This window comes from Amia ocellicauda, chromosome 12 (assembly GCF_036373705.1).
Source record: "Amia ocellicauda isolate fAmiCal2 chromosome 12, fAmiCal2.hap1, whole genome shotgun sequence".
Lineage (NCBI taxonomy): Eukaryota > Metazoa > Chordata > Actinopteri > Amiiformes > Amiidae > Amia > Amia ocellicauda.
The window spans coordinates 3,979,166-3,991,664 of record NC_089861.1 but is presented as its reverse complement, the minus strand read 5'-3'; positions in this window follow the sequence as shown (position 1 = coordinate 3,991,664).

Here is a 12,499-nt window from a genome sequence, read left to right as displayed (position 1 = left end):
GAGTACAGTTTTTAGAAAATCTATATAGCCTTTTAAGTTAATTAGATGTTAACTATACACTAGAACCAGTTTATTTTTGTGGGCTGCAGAGCGCTCTTTGTTAAACCAACTAATGTCCTCTTGCCTCCTGATCCAGGGACAGTCTTCATGTTCCCTTCTGTCTCTCTGCAGTACATCCTCAGTTCACCTTATAATTTTAAGCAACTAGAGACATAGAGAAAATATGACTTAAAATGTTTTATTCACCCGGCAGAGGACCATCATATTAATTCTGGTGTCAACTAAGAAAATATTTGAGGTGTCCAGGTGCCAGTTGAAAGTGAGTTGACTCCAGTTTTAATTAAAATGGCAGCAATTTGAAGTATTGGTTATAACTTTGGACTCCTGAGTGGAGGGTTCTGGGTTTAATAGTGCTGTATGCTTTAGTGAATGTAACAGGTGAGGATAGTTTAGTTAACGAGGCCTCATTAACACGGCATATATAAACTAGCTTCTCAGCATTGTCAGCAATCCATCCATCCATCCATCCATCCATCCATCCATCCATCCATCCATCCATCCATCCATACATACATACATACATACATACATACATACATGCATGCATCTATCTTGCCTGTTTGTGTTGAAGGTATGTTTTTGTTCTGATTATATTATAGATTGGTGTTTATGTATAGTTTTATATCAGTGCAGTTGTAATTATTCTTACTGCCGTCTGTAAGTTGTGTTGTGCCGGATGCTGCAGTATATCATGGTAATGATGTATATTGTATATGATAGAGGTATTGGGTAGGCCAAGCCTAGAACTGCCTGGAGTGATCACATTGTTATACACTGCCACGGCAATGTTGGGTGAGTTGAACTCCCCGAGGTATTTTGTGTAAGTATGCTGACATTGCTGTGAATTTGTGTCTTTTATATTTTTTCAGATGGAACACGTGTCAACTGCTGTTTTTGTATTTGTTTTATGGATTTGTTTGCTTTGTGATATTTGTAGATGCATATGACAGGGAGGAGGGGCTAGATAATGTCTTGCTGTTTTGTTTGTTTACATTTTTTACAAAAGTATAAAGTGGTGGTTTAATTATTAAATCTATTCACTGGTGATATTCATCTTATTAGGAATTGTACAGGTCCTGCAGGAGTTCTTCTCGAGTCCTGCAGGAATTAATGTCCTGTAAGAATTGTATATAGTGTTGTCCTGCAGAAATTGTAATCCAGCGGGAAGTGTCCTGCAGGAAGTAATCATTCTGAAATAATTTACAAAAAACTACCTGCACTAAATAAAATATTATTGTTGTTTACTCAAGAATAATACTTTATTTTGAATTTAGAATTCAATAAGGGCACTGGCACACTCAGGTAAAGACCTGGGTCTCTTGTCACAGGTCCAGCAGAAATGCTCCTTGTCTCAGTGACTCTGTGGCCCTAGAGCAGGGGTGTCAAACTCAAGGCTCGCGGGTCGAATGCAGGACCCACCCTCCCCCACAATAGTCCTTAATTTCTCCCCAGACACCCTTTTATAGTTACTCAGTCTCTCCCTCATTGCATTAGTGAACTCACCCACTCCAAAACGATGTATATTTCCCTACCGCACTTCCCCATTGTAGCAGTTTGTTCAGACAGAATTCAGTTTCGTTGTCCCAGTGTTCCAGATGGTAGTTTTTGATGTGTATTATAATTTTGTTGACTGATTGAACAAGTGCTAGAAGTGCTTACTGTTAGTAGGGGTAAGTGAAGTGAGCTTCAGGACCAGCTGGCTGTGGGGACTCTTTATTGGACTCAACTTTTGGGTTACTGTTCTTCAGATGTGTCCAGAGTGCTCTTTTCTGTACGTTGATGAGCAGTAATTGTGCCCTACAGGCCTAGATTGGGTGTTTCCATTGTAATGTATAACTACCAGATTTAGTCCTGTCACATTTGATTGGTACTGTGTGTTTTCAACAGTGCCAATTGCTTTTTTAAATTCCTTTGTGCCGGTGTTCATTTTAGCTGCTATTTTAGATATAGGCTGGGAAAAAATCTAAATTTTGACCCACCCGCTGATAGAAAACTACAGAAATGTACTAATTTGTAGTAAGATGCCACTTTCTTCTACTCATAAAAGTAACTGCTATGGTATACAGGTTTGTAGTTTGCTTTAGCAGGTGGATCAAAGTTTTGATTTAATCCAGCCTTTAGTCACATTTTAGTCATTACATTTTTCACTAGTTTATTTAATATTAGTCAACAAAAACTCCTGTTGTTTAAGTCAATGTCATTTTAGTCCATGTATTTCTTTTTTATTAATTGTCACCATTGTGTATTATGTCAGATGTTTACATCAATTAGTTGATGGATACAAAACAAACATATTGATTGACTGATAATTTGAAATGTATTTGATATCAAGTCACAAAGCTATTGTGAACTTCATGGTCACTTTTCAAATTACTCTAATTCAAATTCTCTTGGTCTCTCTTGAAAAACAGATGTTCTGTAAAAATAATAAAGTCACAAGAACAGAACACCCATCTGTGCAGTTTAGTAATGTGTTAACATGGGATGCGACACACAGACTCTGCAGAAAGTCGTAGCATTCATAATAATAATAATACAAGAAAGGGAGAGGAATAACAAGGGGCGAAATTTAAATTGTAGTACCCAAACCTGACCAATCAGAAGTTTGGAGGGAAAGAGCTTAGAGTCTCTTTTTTTTTTCTTTTTTTTTCTCAAACAAAGTTAAAACTATCAATTTGAAGTGGAACAACCTGGGAGTGGATGCATCTCAGAAAACAATCACCAGAACAAGCTATTCTGAGTTCTCTACTAAGAGTATCCTGAAAATCTGTTTGGCTGAACACCAGTAAATCACGCAGATAGTAAATTCCGCTAACACTTCAAAGAATTAGGTAAATTACATTTACATGAACCTAGCTGTGTAAGGCATCCACGTTTGCAGGAACTGGAAGCGTAATACTTTCCATCTCCAGCTAAAACTTGAGTGTTAGATCATTTCCCCCTTTAATCTCACCAATACTTATTTTGCCTATTCTGTCTTTTCCAATTGCATATTCTACATTGAATTTTTTTGTAAATTTATATCTTCTATAAAACTAAACCTGCAGCTCGACCTCACTGCTAATCTGAGCTTGTATTAGTGTGGTATTGTGGTAATATACATATCAACCCGATTATGTTTTCAGATGACGTGACTGTTGTGGCTGATATTTATGGGTGTCTCTAAATACCAGGACTTTATTCAGCAATTGTCTGGCCAACACTGTACGCTTCCCCTACTCGCCACCTGAGGTCATCATCTCCTGAGTTCCAATGCTAGGCTAGACACTCCACTCTCCCTAGTGCACCCTTCAGTGTTTGTCTCTGATATTTCTATATCATTATTCTGCCATTCACACTGATCAACGTATCCATAATTCTGATGCTTACTCATTGTAAATTCCCTCTTGTTTTTTACATCCAGATGAAGCTCATATTTGTAGCTTTGTCTTTTGTCTTTCAAGAGAGCATAAAATGTGTCCCAACTTCCCACGTATCACCCTATCCATCCAAAAGCCTCAAGGACATATTTGACAGGACAGCAGGAACTGAGAAAGGTAAACTTAATTTCTTTCATCCCTGTTTTAGATGTATCTGCTTGTCTATATTTGTTCTGCCTTTTCTACGGACCTTATAGAGACTGATTTCCTTTGATTCCATCTCCCTTCCTTCTTCGTCCTCTGCAAGAAATGTTGGTGTTATCTTTGTTATCTGCCTTTCCTGCTTTTTAGATATTTATTCACTGGAATGTTATTTTTCTTAATGTAACTTTATTTATTTACTTATTTTTGGGGAGGAAGATTGAGGTTCCTGTTATTCAAAATTCTGCTGCTGGCACTGGTTCTCAGAACAGACCTATTTAGTCTAAATGTTTCAATGCTGCAACATTCCTAATCTGTCTTTCTTGTTTCAATTGTAAGAATATTCAAATATTCAATTTTTTTGAATATTTCTGAATATTAATATTTTAATTTTATTGTATTTTTTTGTATTATATATATATATATATACATTGAGGGAAAAAAGTATTTGATCCCCTGCTGATTTTGTACGTTTTCCCACTGACAAAGAAATGATCAGTCTATAATTTTAATGGTAGGTGTATTTTAACAGTGAGAGACAGTATAACAAAAAAAAATCCATAAAAATGCATTTCAAAAAAGTTATAAATTGATTTGCATGTTAATGAGGGAAATAAGTATTTGACCCCTTCGACTTAGTACTTGGTGGCAAAACCCTTGTTGGCAATCACAGAGATCAGACGTTTCTTGTAGTTGGCCACCAGGTTTGCACACATCTCAGGAGGGATTTTGTCCCACTCCTCTTTGCAGATCCTCTCCAAGTCATTAAGGTTTCGAGACTGACGTTTGGCAACTCGAACCTTCAGCTCCTTCCACAGATTTTCTATGGGATTAAGGTCTGGAGACTGGCTAGGCCACTCCAGGACCTTAATGTGCTTCTTCTTGAGCCACTCCTTTGTTGCCTTGGCTGTGTGTTTTGGGTCATTGTCATGCTGGAATACCCATCCACGACCCATTTTCAATGCCCTGGCTGAGGGAAGGAGGTTCTCACCCAAGATTTGACGGTACATGGCCCCGTCCATCGTCCCTTTGATGCGGTGCAGTTGTCCTGTCCCCTTAGCAGAAAAACACCCCCAAAGCATAATGTTTCCACCTCCATGTTTGACGGTGGGGATGGTGTTCTTGGGGGTCATTCCTCCTCCTCCAAACACGGCGAGTTGAGTTGATGCCAAAGAGCTCGATTTTGGTCTCATCTGACCACAACACTTTCACCCAGTTCTCCTCTGAATCATTCAGATGTTCATTGGCAAACTTCAGACGGGCCTGTACATGTGCATTCTTGAGCAGGGGGACCTTGCAGGCGCTGCAGGATTTCAGTCCTTCACGGCGTAGTGTGTTACCAATTGTTTTCTTGGTGACTATGGTCCCAGCTGCCTTGAGATCATTAACAAGATCCTCCCGTGTAGTTCTGGGCTGATTCCTCATGATCATTGAAACTCCACGAGGGGAGATCTTGCATGGAGCCCCAGACCGAGGGAGACTGACAGCTATTTTGTGTTTCTTCCATTTGCGAATAATCGCACCAACTGTTGTCACCTTCTCACCAAGCTGCTTGGCGATGGTCTTGTAGCCCATTCCAGCCTTGTGTAGGTCTATAATCTTGTCCCTGACATCCTTGGACAGCTCTTTGGTCTTGGCCATGGTGGAGAGTTTGGAATCTGATTGATTGATTGCTTCTGTGGACAGGTGTCTTTTATACAGGTAACGAGCTGAGATTAGGAGCAGTCCCTTTAAGAGAGTGTTCCTAATCTCAGCTCGTTACCTGTATAAAAGACACCTGGGAGCCAGAAATCTTGCTGATTGATAGGGGATCAAATACTTATTTCCCTCATTAACATGCAAATCAATTTATAACTTTTTTTAAATGCGTTTTTCTGGATTTGGTCTCTCACTGGTATAATTTAGCAATACTGTGGTAATTTGTTTCAGACAATCCCAGAACCAGAACACAGTAAATAAAATAACACATTTTAAAATGAGACGGGTTTTGTTACCTTTACAAATCATACGCTCTACTAGAGCATACTATTTATAGGCTGATTCATACACATTTAACATGATACAATAGCAATAATTCGATTTAAACAAATGGTGAAGACATACTTTACAATATGGGAAGTACTTACATATTACAGAAGTGACTGCTACACTTCAGGAAATTATGTCACTGAGATTTACCCACATCTATTTATTAATGGTACTATTATGATTATTATCATTATTACTATTATGAATGTGTTGAAAGCTTTCGTGTGATTTCTAAAGCATCAAGAGGTGAAATGATTGATCTTTTTTATTTCAGCTGTCACAGTCATTGCAATCCCATTGCCATCGGTTTGGAGGTGCAATGCTGTGATCAAGAGACGTGAAATGTTGTTAGAGACGGTTTAGACAATCATTTAGAGGAATGTGCTCATGGGAGCCCCCTATACATTTGCAAAATTCCTCAATTAAAAATAATAATTGTACTAAAGGTTAGATTGGAGAAACAGGATGTTTATTGAGAAGATTCTTTCTTAGATTTCAGTTGAAGAAGTAGGCCTATATTACAAGTACAAATTGGCATATTACAGATTATGTTAAAGTGGTTTTCACCTGTATTGTAGCCAAATGGCTATAATCTCAGATTTAAATGTATGGAGCTGTATGTTTGATTTCTGTTTGACGGTAGATATTGATTGATTGATTTTGTTTGCAGGCAAATGCTCAATTTTAAGAGATTTGAGTGGGTGATGCTTGATACTTGACTCGAGGATGACTGATGCATGAGGAGTCCTACAATGGATACTGTACACACCTGCATTTAGAGCAGATTTGTGAAAATACACTATTCTTTATTATTATCAAAGTATTTAATAATTTTGACCATCACCCCTAGACAGGGTCACTAACACACTGCCAACAATGACATACACACAACCTGTAGCTAATTCACTACAAAATTCACATATAAAAGTCTTCTCATTCTAGGCCAGTTTTCCTCTCTGTGGTGCAGTTAACCAAAGAAGGTTATTTGTACAAAAAGTAATAACTCTTCCACCCACATTGTGTGACCTTATCAACAACATATTTCTAAATATCTTGCAAAACAGACTTTAACAGACACATTTCCCTTCTTAATGACATGTATTATTGCTAAATATCCTACTGCTGTTGTGCAGACTGTGTCTTGCTTCTCACAGTAACTTTCCACTCCCTTCACTACGCCACCTCCTGTTTTAGAAGAGAGGATCTCTGTCTCACCCAGGTGCTCCTCACAGCAGGATCACTGGGATCCCAGGGCACCCACACTGAACGCAAGTAAGTACAATTAACTATTTCCTTTCCACAGGGCAAAGTAAAACCAGCACACATGCAATCCATCCACTGTACAGGGCATGAAGTCTGCACAAAATTCTAACCAAAACGAAGATCAAAAGCATGGCTTATATCACCTTTAATAATATGGGCAGGGTTGCGGAGTAACGGGATATAGGTAGCATTATGTAGTCAGATTACAGAATTTTGTAGTTCTGTAGAATTTGTTACGTTCCTCCTGTCAGACGAGTATTCTGATTACCGATACTTTTTGAAAAATAGTAAGAGATTACTCATACATAATTTACATTAAAGTGTACAAGTGTAAGGGAATCTGCAGGGGCCTGCTGTAGTATTTTTGCAACATTGTTTTTATTGACGGTCTCTATAAGAGTGGCTGATTCGGCGCCGTTGCAACAAGCCGCAGGATGGAGCTGCTATATAGTCAGCGCTATCCCAGCCAGTAATCCTAATCAGCCTGGACCAGGAGAAAGCCTTCGACAGAGTGGGCCACGAATACCTGCAGCTCGTCATGGAGAGGATGGGTCTCGCTCTTGGCCTGAGAAAGTGGGTGAAGATCATCTACAGCGGCCTAAGCAGCAGGGTCCTCGTGAACAGCCACCTGACCGAACCATTTCCGGTCAGGTCGAGGGTCCGACAGGGGACAACCCTGCTGTACGTCCTCTGTCTGGAGCCGTTCATGCAGGCGATCCGCCGGGACGTCCGGGTGACAGGTTTCCATCTCCCGGGTTCCGGCGGAGAGCAACTGAAAGCCCTGGCCTATATGGACGACGTGGCCGTGGTCTGCACGGACGCGCCGTCCGTGGCCAGGGTCGAGGAACTGCTGGACAGCTTCTGCAGGGCAACGGGGGCCGCTGTCAATAGGGCCAAAAGCGAGGTCTACCTCTCCAGGGCATGGCCTGTCGGCCGGGGCCCGCCGACCGTGTTCCCTGTGAAGCCGTCCATCAAGGTTCTGGGGATCACGATCGACGGGACCAACACGGACACCCCGAGCTGGGAGGAGGCTTTATCTAAAGTCCAAAGAAAGATCCACAGCTGGAGCACAAGGACCTTGATGATGGCTGGTAAGGTGCTGGTCGTAAAGGCCATCCTCTTCCCGATACTTCTCTACGTAGGTATGATCTTCCCCCCAGACAATGTCATCGCAAAACTAGTGACAAGAATTATATTTTGTTATGTCTGGGGGAGCAAAATAGAGAGGCTGAAAAGAGTGCAGAAGGTGAAGGGTTCTCTGTATAGAGGCTGGGGGGTCCTGGACATTGTGCGGCTGATAAAGGCTCAGGGGCTGGCCTACGTGGTCAAGAACATCCAGGCTGCTGGCAAGAAAGTGAGTTTTATGAACCGCTTTTATTTTGCCAGCAGCCTGAGACCATTCGGCCTCTGCGCCATGGATAACACCAGGCCGCACTCGTGGGATCCCCCGCCGTTCTACAGGGCGCTCCGAGCCTTTGCGCTCCAAGTAGGCCTCCATAAAGTCGTGCTGGCCTCCTGGGATTATAAGACCATCTGTAGCCAGATGAGATCTACCCAGGAGACCAGCCGGATAGAAGATTTCCCTCGCGAAACCTACCGGTTTATCTGGGCTAACGCTACGCACGTTTGCCTCACAAATACACAGAAAGAGGTCTCCTGGATGGCTGTGAGTCGGTGTCTCCCCATCTGAGTGTTCATGCACAGAAGGGGCCTAGCCCCTTATGAAATCTGCCCCTACAAGGGTTGCCTGGGGAAGGAGACGGAGGCTCACATCTTTAGGGATTGCCCCTCCGCCTACAGGGTCTGGCTCCTGTTTTCTCCATTCCTCCACAGGTTTGCCGTTCCTGTGTGGGCGACCGCCCAGCAGATCCTGTATGGACCAGCCAGGGGACTGACATCTTCTACCCTGAGGTGCTGGTGGCGTGTCGTCTGCGCAGTGAAACAGGCCCTGTGGGAGGGACGGAACATCTGCTTATTCAACAAGCAGGAGCTGGACCCAATTTTCATCGCGCGGAGGGGCATGGTACTTATAAGGGACTATGTCAATCTGGAGGTCCATCAGAGGGGCAAGGAGGAAGCCTTTAAGAACTGGCAGATACAAGATCTGGGGGAGCTCAGGATCCCATGATGGGACCCACCTCCGGGGGCGGCCATCTCCCCCTGCTGGAGCCCGAGTCCAAGATCTTTTAACCATTTTTAGGAAAAGACTGATTTTAAAAAAATGACTTTTAAAAAATGAATTTTAACTGTTTTTAAAGATTTAGTTGATTTTAAAAGCACTAGTTGTTTGGGTTTTTTGGTTGTTATGTTTTTTTATTTGTCAAATACATTGACCGTTTGGATTTTAATTTTAAATGCATCGGACTGTTTTGGTTTGTTTTTTATTTTATCATTTTATTTGTTTTTTGCTTTGTCCGGTGCATTTTCAGTTATTTTCAATGTATTTGACTATATTGTTTATTTGTTTAATTTGGCAGTATTGCCCTTATTCACAAGTTTATATGATTTATTGCACGTTTATTTGAGTTCATGTATTTTGTTAATCACGGTTAGATTTTAAAAATGTTAAGTGATTTTAATAATTGATTTAATTTTTTTTTAAATCATAAGTATTAAAATTTCGAATGTTTTTATTTACTGAAATGTAAAATACTTATCCAAATAAAACAGTATCCCAGCCAGTAACACGCAGCTCTACTGTGTGAGCAGGGGTTTAACTCGTGCAAGTACAGGCAACTGTTCACTTCCAAAGAAAGAAAAAGGAGCAAATATTAAAGTGCAATACAAGATGTGCCTATATGGGACAAGGTACTGTCTGCTACCGATGACTAAAGTTAAAATCTAAAAACAACATCTATAGGTTAGATTTTATTTTTTAAATGTGTGCAACTGTAATAAAGTCATGGTTGACATGAGAGTAGAAAATACGCATTTTAATAAAAATAATAATAATTTCTGTTTAATAATTACATCTTTTTATGAAAGCATAAAAAATAAGCAAAACGGCAGCACAGAAATTGTATAACCAAAAATGTTATCAATAGTTTGTATTTGCAGTTATCCTATCTCAATTGAATATGCATCCAGGCTTCGAATAACGTGGGGGATTGGTGGGGTTTAACCCCCCTAATTAAGACTTGGACCCCCGGAAGAGGGGGGGGGGGGCATTTATATAACGTGAGCGCCACCGTCTGCAACCGCCACACCCCCCACTACTAAGATGCATAACAGTCCTCACTTGTTGATAATTAAAAATAACGCCCTAATTGCATTGATTTGAAACTGTTTTCGGTGCTGGTGAATTGAACCGGTGATACCAATAACACGCATAACATGGCGTTTAAATCCTCTTATCAGTGTATCATCACAGACATAACAAAATAAACTGTAATCTTTATACGCATTAAACGTACTTACAATTTACAGACCCATTTAAGTTTTCAAGAAAATAGGTTTCACGATATCAGTTATTAGCAGAAAATGAAACCAAATGACTGAACGCGATACACCTTCTTTGACATTAACACACTAGTGATGTGTCTGATTTATGCCGGTCTGTAAGAAATTAGGGTATTAAGATCAGGGCCGGCGCCATGGGGGATATTCCCCTCAGTTGGAATATTGTGCCCCCCTCACATTTGATTTTTATCCGGTTGTTAACTGTCCATGTAGAAATGTCTTACGGACGTGCGATGCCGCAGTTTCACTTGTTTAAAAATCATCCACTACTACAAAATGCAAAGTATAATTATGCAAGATAATTAAATTGACGCAAATCTAAATTACCATTTTAATAGTTTGAACTGTGGATACAAATAAACCATTTCAATCCGTCATCCATATTAGGATGTGTAATACATTTTGTTTCACTTCTTGAACTCAGCTGCTTTTTTAAAATATAATAAAGTATTCCAAAAGTAATCTAAAAGTATTCTGATGACTTGGAGTATTGTACTGGATTAGGTTACAGATTATTTTCAAAACAAGGTAATCAGTATTCTGTAACGGAATACTTGTTTACCCTCCCAACCCTGAATATGGGTCACATGAAATGTACAGCAACAAAAAAAAGGGGGATCCCCACCGACCTACTGGTGCGAGTGAGGGGGGCAGCGTTGTGAGAGAGCAGCCAGACGCTTTCCAAAATACATAGTTCATTTAATTTATAAAGTACAGGTTTGTTAATTGAAATCAATTAAAATGCACGGTTAAAAATGTTTAAAATACACACAACAGAAACAACCAAATCAAAATGTTAAATCTAAATGAAATATAAATATAAATGTTAAATGTGGATTTTGCTAAATAAATATATCTAACATGCAAATGACGTCACAGTCTCCAAACTCCCCACACCTCGCAGAAACACAGTGATCCGCACGGAGAAAAGGGCAACACGGACGCGGACATTTACAGGTTATGTTCGTGAACTGCAGATGTCCGCAGTTATGCGCAGATCTGCGCTGCTCCACCAATGGGATTAGTGGATTTCTGCAGATGTGTGCAAAACTGCGGAAATCTGCGCAACAAGAACACGACCACAAACTGCTGCTGCTGTCCGTGTTCGTGTGTCGGATAAACAAAAAGCGGCGAGAAAAGAGGAAGAGTGTGAAGACATGGCCGTGAGAGCTGCAGCTGAGCAACACGTCACGTCACTCTCCAGATGAGTAGGACTGTGTGTTATTGATTATCAATACGAGTGACCACTGATGAGCAGGACTGTGTGTTATTGATTATCAATACGAGTGACCACTGATGAGCAGGACTGTGTGTTATTGATTATCAATACGAGTGACCACTGATGAGCAGGACTGTGTGTTATTGATTATCAATATGAGTGACCACTGATGAGCAGGACTGTGTTATTGATTATCAATACGAGTGACCACTGATGAGCAGGACTGTGTGTTATTGATTATCAATACGAGTGACCACTGATGAGCAGGACTGTGTGTTATTGATTATCAATATGAGTGACCACTGATGAGCAGGACTGTGTTATTGATTATCAATACGAGTGACCACTGATGAGCAGGACTGTGTTATTGATTATCAATACGAGTGACCACTGATGAGCAGGACTGTGTGTTATTGATTATAAATCCAATATGAGTGACCACTGATGAGCAGGACTGTGTTATTGATTATAAATCCAATATGAATGACCACTGATGAGCAGGACTGTGTTATTGATTATAAATCCAATATGAGTGACCACTGATTAGCAGTACTGTGTTATTGATTATCAATACAATATGAGTGACCACTGATGAGCAGGACTGTGTTATTGATTATAAATCCAATATGAGTGACCACCGATGAGCAGGACTGTGTGTTATTGATTATAAATCCAATATGAGTGACCACTGATGAGCAGGACTGTGTTATTGATTATAAATCCAATATGAGTGACCACTGATGAGCAGGACTGTGTGTTATTGATTATCAATACAATATGAGTGACCACTGATGAGCAGGACTGTGTTATTGATTATAAATCCAATATGAGTGACCACTGATGAGCAGGACTGTGTGTTATTGATTATCAATACAATATGAGTGACCACTGATTAGCAGGACTGTGTTAT